This window comes from Procambarus clarkii, chromosome 32 (genome assembly GCF_040958095.1).
Source record: "Procambarus clarkii isolate CNS0578487 chromosome 32, FALCON_Pclarkii_2.0, whole genome shotgun sequence".
Lineage (NCBI taxonomy): Eukaryota > Metazoa > Arthropoda > Malacostraca > Decapoda > Cambaridae > Procambarus > Procambarus clarkii.
This window is the reverse complement of record NC_091181.1, coordinates 22,580,867-22,591,584: the sequence shown is the minus strand read 5'-3', so window position 1 is coordinate 22,591,584 and position 10,718 is coordinate 22,580,867.

Sequence of the window (10,718 nt, the reverse complement as noted above, 5' to 3'; positions counted from 1 at the left end):
AAATCAGGAACATTCTAGTTAATTTTATTGAAAACACATTGATTTTTATCATTTGTATTGGAAACAACATTTTTATATGTCTTTTCTAGGATTTAAATAATACGAAACCTCGCTTTATGATTTGAAGCTAAAATCCTCAAATATCGCAATAGAGCGATTTTGTTCATGTTTTTTATGTAGTGTGACCACGTGAATATATTCGTTTTTTACCAATATTTCGATACTAATTCATGTAGAATCACGATATGTGATTTGGCCTTTAAATATCAGAATTTCGCATAATATTGCCTTTTAAGCAAGTTTTCTTGCATTTCCTTTCGAACTAAAAGTCATCAAATATAGCAATATTTTGACGTTTATCATCCCCCTTTTCCTTTATGTGATATAAACAAAATATCATCGAATTAGGAAATATTTTGCAGTTTTTCCACGCTTTTGTGAATTTTCAGTTTATTGTTATTAATTCATGATATATACGATAACAATGATGCAAACACATTATTGATTAGAAATTAACATTAAATACTTCATTTTCAATCAACTATTTGTTTCTCGTTAAAATACTCAGTAAGATATTGAATAGGGAAGGAGTTCCGTTTTTATTGCATATATCGACGTTTCAGCCGGATTAAAGCGGTTTTACGTGTACATCTTCCATCGGTAATATAAACGGAAAATCAGGAACATTTTAGTTAATTCTAATGAAAACACATTGTTTTTTATCATTTGTATTAGAAACAACATCTTTATATGTCTTTTCTAGGATCTAAATAATATGGAACTTCGCTTTATGATTTGAAATTAAAATCCTCAAATTTGGTAATATAGCGATTTTTTTCACGTTTTTCATGTAGTGTGTTTGTACGAAAATATATTCGTTTTTACCAATATTTCGATAATACTTCATGTTTTCTCACGATATGTGATTTGGCCCGAAATCTGAGAATTTCCCATAATATTGCATTTTTAAGCAAGTTTTCTTACGTTTTGTTTTGTACTAAAAATCATTGAATTTAGCAATAGTTTGACGTTCATCATCATCTTTTCCTTTATGTGATTTAAATAAAATATCATTGAATTAGCCAATATATTGCCGTTTTTCCACGTTTTTGTGAATTTTCAGATTATTGTTATTAATTCAATATATATACGATAAAAATTATGCAAACACGTAATTGATTAGAAATTAACATTAAATGCTTCATTTTCAATCAACTATTTGTTTCTCGTTAAAAAACTGAGTAAGATTTTGAAAAAGCTAAAGTTCAGTTTTTATTGCATATATCGACGTTTCAGCCGGATTAGAGCGGTTTTATGTGTACATCTTCCATCGGTAATATAAACGGAAAATCAGGAAAATTTTAGAGTATTTTAATGAAAACACATTGATTCTATCATTTGTATTGGAAACAACATCTTTACATGTCTTTTCTAGAATCTAAATAATACGAAACCTCGCTCTATGATTTAAAGTTAAAATCCTCAAATTTGGTAATATAGCGATTTTTTTAATGTTTTTCATGTAGTGTGACATTACGTAAATATATTGGTTGTTACCAATATTTCAATACTACTTCATGTTTTCTCACGATATGTGATTTTGCCTTCAAATCTCAGAATTTCGCAAATTTTGCATTTTTAAGCAAGTTTTCTTGCGTTTTGTTTTATACTAAAAATCATTGAATTTAGCAATATTTTGACGTTTACCATCCTCTTTTCCTTTATGTGATTTAAACAAAATAACATCGAATTAGGCAATATTTTTCCGTTTCTCCACGTTTTTGTGAATTTTCAGTTTATTGTTAATAATTTATTAAATATACGATAAAAATGATGCAAACACATATTTGATTAGAAAAAAACCTTAAATATTTCATTTTCAATCAACTATTTGTTTCTCGTTAAAATACTCAGTAAGATATTGAATAGGGAAGGAGTTCCGTTTTTATTGCATATATCGACGTTTCAGCCGGATTAAAGCGGTTTTACGTGTACATCTTCCATCGGTAATATAAACCGAAAATCAGGAACATTTTAGTTAATTCTAATGAAAACACATTGTTTTTTATCATTTGTATTAGAAACAACATCTTTATATGTCTTTTCTAGGATCTAAATAATATGGAACTTCGCTTTATGATTTGAAATTAAAATCCTCAAATTTGGTAATATAGCGATTTTTTTCACGTTTTTCATGTAGTGTGTTTGTACGAAAATATATTCGTTTTTACCAATATTTCGATAATACTTCATGTTTTCTCACGATATGTGATTTGGCCCGAAATCTGAGAATTTCCCATAATATTGCATTTTTAAGCAAGTTTTCTTACGTTTTGTTTTGTACTAAAAATCATTGAATTTAGCAATAGTTTGACGTTCATCATCATCTTTTCCTTTATGTGATTTAAATAAAATATCATTGAATTAGCCAATATATTGCCGTTTTTCCACGTTTTTGTGAATTTTCAGATTATTGTTATTAATTCAATATATATACGATAAAAATTATGCAAACACGTAATTGATTAGAAATTAACATTAAATGCTTCATTTTCAATCAACTATTTGTTTCTCGTTAAAAAACTGAGTAAGATTTTGAAAAAGCTAAAGTTCAGTTTTTATTGCATATATCGACGTTTCAGCCGGATTAGAGCGGTTTTATGTGTACATCTTCCATCGGTAATATAAACGGAAAATCAGGAAAATTTTAGAGTATTTTAATGAAAACACATTGATTCTATCATTTGTATTGGAAACAACATCTTTACATGTCTTTTCTAGAATCTAAATAATACGAAACCTCGCTCTATGATTTAAAGTTAAAATCCTCAAATTTGGTAATATAGCGATTTTTTTAATGTTTTTCATGTAGTGTGACATTACGTAAATATATTGGTTGTTACCAATATTTCAATACTACTTCATGTTTTCTCACGATATGTGATTTTGCCTTCAAATCTCAGAATTTCGCAAATTTTGCATTTTTAAGCAAGTTTTCTTGCGTTTTGTTTTATACTAAAAATCATTGAATTTAGCAATATTTTGACGTTTACCATCCTCTTTTCCTTTATGTGATTTAAACAAAATAACATCGAATTAGGCAATATTTTTCCGTTTCTCCACGTTTTTGTGAATTTTCAGTTTATTGTTAATAATTTATTAAATATACGATAAAAATGATGCAAACACATATTTGATTAGAAAAAAACCTTAAATATTTCATTTTCAATCAACTATTTGTTTCTCGTTAAAATACTCAGTAAGATATTGAAAAGGGGAGGAGTTCTGTTTTTATTGCATATATCGACGTTTCAGCCGGAATCGAGCGGTTTTACGTGTACATCTTCCATCGGTAATATAAACGGAAAATCAGGAACATTCTAGTTAATTTTATTGAAAACACATTGATTTTTATCATTTGTATTGGAAACAACATTTTTATATGTCTTTTCTAGGATTTAAATAATACGAAACCTCGCTTTATGATTTGAAGCTAAAATCCTCAAATATCGCAATAGAGCGATTTTGTTCATGTTTTTTATGTAGTGTGACCACGTGAATATATTCGTTTTTTACCAATATTTCGATACTAATTCATGTAGAATCACGATATGTGATTTGGCCTTTAAATATCAGAATTTCGCATAATATTGCCTTTTAAGCAAGTTTTCTTGCATTTCCTTTCGAACTAAAAGTCATCAAATATAGCAATATTTTGACGTTTATCATCCCCCTTTTCCTTTATGTGATATAAACAAAATATCATCGAATTAGGCAATATTTTGCAGTTTTTCCACGCTTTTGTGAATTTTCAGTTTATTGTTATTAATTCATGATATATACGATAACAATGATGCAAACACATTATTGATTAGAAATTAACATTAAATACTTCATTTTCAATCAACTATTTGTTTCTCGTTAAAATACTCAGTAAGATATTGAATAGGGAAGGAGTTCCGTTTTTATTGCATATATCGACGTTTCAGCCGGATTAAAGCGGTTTTACGTGTACATCTTCCATCGGTAATATAAACGGAAAATCAGGAACATTTTAGTTAATTCTAATGAAAACACATTGATTTTTATCATTTGTATTAGAAACAACATCTTTATATGTCTTTTCTAGGATCTAAATAATATGGAACTTCGCTTTATGATTTGAAATTAAAATCCTCAAATTTGGTAATATAGCGATTTTTTTCACGTTTTTCATGTAGTGTGATTGTACGTAAATATATTCGTTTAACCAATATTTCGATATTACTTCATGATTTCTCACGATATGTGATTTAGCCTGAAATCTGAGAATTTCGCATAATATTGCATTTTTAAGCAAGTATTCTTACGTTTTCTTTTGTACTAAAAATCATTGAATTTAGCAATATTTTGACGTTTATCATTCTCTTTTCCTTTATGTGATTTAAATAAAATATCATCGAATTAGGCAATATTTTGCCGTTTTTCCACGTTTTTGTGAATTTTCATTTTATTGTTATTAATTCAATATATATACGATAAAAATGATGCAAACACATAATTGATTAGAAATTAACATTAAATACTTCATTTTCAATCAACTATTTGTTTCTCGTTAAAAAACTGAGTAAGATATTGAAAAGGGGAGAAGTTATGATTTTATTGCATATATAGACGTTTCAGCCAGATTTGAGCGGTTTTCTGTATACATCTTCCATCGGTAATATAAACGGAAAATCAGGAACATTTTAGTTAATTTTAATGAAAACTCATTGATTTTTATCATTTGTATTGGAAACAACATCTTTATATGTCTTTTCTTGGATCTAAATAATATGGAACCTCGCTTTATGATTTGAAATTAAAATCCTCAAATTTGGTAATATAGCGATTTTTTTCACGTTTTTCATGTAGTGTGTTTGTACGAAAATATATTCGTTTTTACCAATATTTCGATAATACTTCATGTTTTCTCACGATATGTGATTTGGCCCGAAATCTGAGAATTTCCCATAATATTGCATTTTTAAGCAAGTTTTCTTACGTTTTGTTTTGTACTAAAAATCATTGAATTTAGCAATAGTTTGACGTTCATCATCATCTTTTCCTTTATGTGATTTAAATAAAATATCATTGAATTAGCCAATATATTGCCGTTTTTCCACGTTTTTGTGAATTTTCAGATTATTGTTATTAATTCAATATATATACGATAAAAATTATGCAAACACGTAATTGATTAGAAATTAACATTAAATGCTTCATTTTCAATCAACTATTTGTTTCTCGTTAAAAAACTGAGTAAGATTTTGAAAAAGCTAAAGTTCAGTTTTTATTGCATATATCGACGTTTCAGCCGGATTAGAGCGGTTTTATGTGTACATCTTCCATCGGTAATATAAACGGAAAATCAGGAAAATTTTAGAGTATTTTAATGAAAACACATTGATTCTATCATTTGTATTGGAAACAACATCTTTACATGTCTTTTCTAGAATCTAAATAATACGAAACCTCGCTCTATGATTTAAAGTTAAAATCCTCAAATTTGGTAATATAGCGATTTTTTTAATGTTTTTCATGTAGTGTGACATTACGTAAATATATTGGTTGTTACCAATATTTCAATACTACTTCATGTTTTCTCACGATATGTGATTTTGCCTTCAAATCTCAGAATTTCGCAAATTTTGCATTTTTAAGCAAGTTTTCTTGCGTTTTGTTTTATACTAAAAATCATTGAATTTAGCAATATTTTGACGTTTACCATCCTCTTTTCCTTTATGTGATTTAAACAAAATAACATCGAATTAGGCAATATTTTTCCGTTTCTCCACGTTTTTGTGAATTTTCAGTTTATTGTTAATAATTTATTAAATATACGATAAAAATGATGCAAACACATATTTGATTAGAAAAAAACCTTAAATATTTCATTTTCAATCAACTATTTGTTTCTCGTTAAAATACTCAGTAAGATATTGAAAAGGGGAGGAGTTCTGTTTTTATTGCATATATCGACGTTTCAGCCGGAATCGAGCGGTTTTACGTGTACATCTTCCATCGGTAATATAAACGGAAAATCAGGAACATTCTAGTTAATTTTATTGAAAACACATTGATTTTTATCATTTGTATTGGAAACAACATTTTTATATGTCTTTTCTAGGATTTAAATAATACGAAACCTCGCTTTATGATTTGAAGCTAAAATCCTCAAATATCGCAATAGAGCGATTTTGTTCATGTTTTTTATGTAGTGTGACCACGTGAATATATTCGTTTTTTACCAATATTTCGATACTAATTCATGTAGAATCACGATATGTGATTTGGCCTTTAAATATCAGAATTTCGCATAATATTGCCTTTTAAGCAAGTTTTCTTGCATTTCCTTTCGAACTAAAAGTCATCAAATATAGCAATATTTTGACGTTTATCATCCCCCTTTTCCTTTATGTGATATAAACAAAATATCATCGAATTAGGAAATATTTTGCAGTTTTTCCACGCTTTTGTGAATTTTCAGTTTATTGTTATTAATTCATGATATATACGATAACAATGATGCAAACACATTATTGATTAGAAATTAACATTAAATACTTCATTTTCAATCAACTATTTGTTTCTCGTTAAAATACTCAGTAAGATATTGAATAGGGAAGGAGTTCCGTTTTTATTGCATATATCGACGTTTCAGCCGGATTAAAGCGGTTTTACGTGTACATCTTCCATCGGTAATATAAACGGAAAATCAGGAACATTTTAGTTAATTCTAATGAAAACACATTGTTTTTTATCATTTGTATTAGAAACAACATCTTTATATGTCTTTTCTAGGATCTAAATAATATGGAACTTCGCTTTATGATTTGAAATTAAAATCCTCAAATTTGGTAATATAGCGATTTTTTTCACGTTTTTCATGTAGTGTGTTTGTACGAAAATATATTCGTTTTTACCAATATTTCGATAATACTTCATGTTTTCTCACGATATGTGATTTGGCCCGAAATCTGAGAATTTCCCATAATATTGCATTTTTAAGCAAGTTTTCTTACGTTTTGTTTTGTACTAAAAATCATTGAATTTAGCAATAGTTTGACGTTCATCATCATCTTTTCCTTTATGTGATTTAAATAAAATATCATTGAATTAGCCAATATATTGCCGTTTTTCCACGTTTTTGTGAATTTTCAGATTATTGTTATTAATTCAATATATATACGATAAAAATTATGCAAACACGTAATTGATTAGAAATTAACATTAAATGCTTCATTTTCAATCAACTATTTGTTTCTCGTTAAAAAACTGAGTAAGATTTTGAAAAAGCTAAAGTTCAGTTTTTATTGCATATATCGACGTTTCAGCCGGATTAGAGCGGTTTTATGTGTACATCTTCCATCGGTAATATAAACGGAAAATCAGGAAAATTTTAGAGTATTTTAATGAAAACACATTGATTCTATCATTTGTATTGGAAACAACATCTTTACATGTCTTTTCTAGAATCTAAATAATACGAAACCTCGCTCTATGATTTAAAGTTAAAATCCTCAAATTTGGTAATATAGCGATTTTTTTAATGTTTTTCATGTAGTGTGACATTACGTAAATATATTGGTTGTTACCAATATTTCAATACTACTTCATGTTTTCTCACGATATGTGATTTTGCCTTCAAATCTCAGAATTTCGCAAATTTTGCATTTTTAAGCAAGTTTTCTTGCGTTTTGTTTTATACTAAAAATCATTGAATTTAGCAATATTTTGACGTTTACCATCCTCTTTTCCTTTATGTGATTTAAACAAAATAACATCGAATTAGGCAATATTTTTCCGTTTCTCCACGTTTTTGTGAATTTTCAGTTTATTGTTAATAATTTATTAAATATACGATAAAAATGATGCAAACACATATTTGATTAGAAAAAAACCTTAAATATTTCATTTTCAATCAACTATTTGTTTCTCGTTAAAATACTCAGTAAGATATTGAAAAGGGGAGGAGTTCTGTTTTTATTGCATATATCGACGTTTCAGCCGGAATCGAGCGGTTTTACGTGTACATCTTCCATCGGTAATATAAACGGAATATCAGGAACATTCTAGTTAATTTTATTGAAAACACATTGATTTTTACCATTTGTATTGGAAACAACATTTTTATATGTCTTTTCTAGGATTTAAATAATACGAAACCTCGCTTTATGATTTGAAGCTAAAATCCTCAAATATCGCAATAGAGCGATTTTGTTCATGTTTTTTATGTAGTGTGACCACGTGAATATATTCGTTTTTTACCAATATTTCGATACTAATTCATGTAGAATCACGATATGTGATTTGGCCTTTAAATATCAGAATTTCGCATAATATTGCCTTTTAAGCAAGTTTTCTTGCATTTCCTTTCGAACTAAAAGTCATCAAATATAGCAATATTTTGACGTTTATCATCCCCCTTTTCCTTTATGTGATATAAACAAAATATCATCGAATTAGGAAATATTTTGCAGTTTTTCCACGCTTTTGTGAATTTTCAGTTTATTGTTATTAATTCATGATATATACGATAACAATGATGCAAACACATTATTGATTAGAAATTAACATTAAATACTTCATTTTCAATCAACTATTTGTTTCTCGTTAAAATACTCAGTAAGATATTGAATAGGGAAGGAGTTCCGTTTTTATTGCATATATCGACGTTTCAGCCGGATTAAAGCGGTTTTACGTGTACAACTTCCATCGGTAATATAAACCGAAAATCAGGAACATTTTAGTTAATTCTAATGAAAACACATTGTTTTTTATCATTTGTATTAGAAACAACATCTTTATATGTCTTTTCTAGGATCTAAATAATATGGAACTTCGCTTTATGATTTGAAATTAAAATCCTCAAATTTGGTAATATAGCGATTTTTTTCACGTTTTTCATGTAGTGTGTTTGTACGAAAATATATTCGTTTTTACCAATATTTCGATAATACTTCATGTTTTCTCACGATATGTGATTTGGCCCGAAATCTGAGAATTTCCCATAATATTGCATTTTTAAGCAAGTTTTCTTACGTTTTGTTTTGTACTAAAAATCATTGAATTTAGCAATAGTTTGACGTTCATCATCATCTTTTCCTTTATGTGATTTAAATAAAATATCATTGAATTAGCCAATATATTGCCGTTTTTCCACGTTTTTGTGAATTTTCAGATTATTGTTATTAATTCAATATATATACGATAAAAATTATGCAAACACGTAATTGATTAGAAATTAACATTAAATGCTTCATTTTCAATCAACTATTTGTTTCTCGTTAAAAAACTGAGTAAGATTTTGAAAAAGCTAAAGTTCAGTTTTTATTGCATATATCGACGTTTCAGCCGGATTAGAGCGGTTTTATGTGTACATCTTCCATCGGTAATATAAACGGAAAATCAGGAAAATTTTAGAGTATTTTAATGAAAACACATTGATTCTATCATTTGTATTGGAAACAACATCTTTACATGTCTTTTCTAGAATCTAAATAATACGATACCTCGCTCTATGATTTAAAGTTAAAATCCTCAAATTTGGTAATATAGCGATTTTTTTTAATGTTTTTCATGTAGTGTGACATTACGTAAATATATTGGTTGTTACCAATATTTCAATACTACTTCATGTTTTCTCACGATATGTGATTTTGCCTTCAAATCTCAGAATTTCGCAAATTTTGCATTTTTAAGCAAGTTTTCTTGCGTTTTGTTTTATACTAAAAATCATTGAATTTAGCAATATTTTGACGTTTACCATCCTCTTTTCCTTTATGTGATTTAAACAAAATAACATCGAATTAGGCAATATTTTTCCGTTTCTCCACGTTTTTGTGAATTTTCAGTTTATTGTTAATAATTTATTAAATATACGATAAAAATGATGCAAACACATATTTGATTAGAAAAAAACCTTAAATATTTCATTTTCAATCAACTATTTGTTTCTCGTTAAAATACTCAGTAAGATATTGAAAAGGGGAGGAGTTCTGTTTTTATTGCATATATCGACGTTTCAGCCGGAATCGAGCGGTTTTACGTGTACATCTTCCATCGGTAATATAAACGGAAAATCAGGAACATTCTAGTTAATTTTATTGAAAACACATTGATTTTTATCATTTGTATTGGAAACAACATTTTTATATGTCTTTTCTAGGATTTAAATAATACGAAACCTCGCTTTATGATTTGAAGCTAAAATCCTCAAATATCGCAATAGAGCGATTTTGTTCATGTTTTTTATGTAGTGTGACCACGTGAATATATTCGTTTTTTACCAATATTTCGATACTAATTCATGTAGAATCACGATATGTGATTTGGCCTTTAAATATCAGAATTTCGCATAATATTGCCTTTTAAGCAAGTTTTCTTGCATTTCCTTTCGAACTAAAAGTCATCAAATATAGCAATATTTTGACGTTTATCATCCCCCTTTTCCTTTATGTGATATAAACAAAATATCATCGAATTAGGAAATATTTTGCAGTTTTTCCACGCTTTTGTGAATTTTCAGTTTATTGTTATTAATTCATGATATATACGATAACAATGATGCAAACACATTATTGATTAGAAATTAACATTAAATACTTCATTTTCAATCAACTATTTGTTTCTCGTTAAAATACTCAGTAAGATATTGAATAGGGAAGGAGTTCCGTTTTTATTGCATATATCGACGT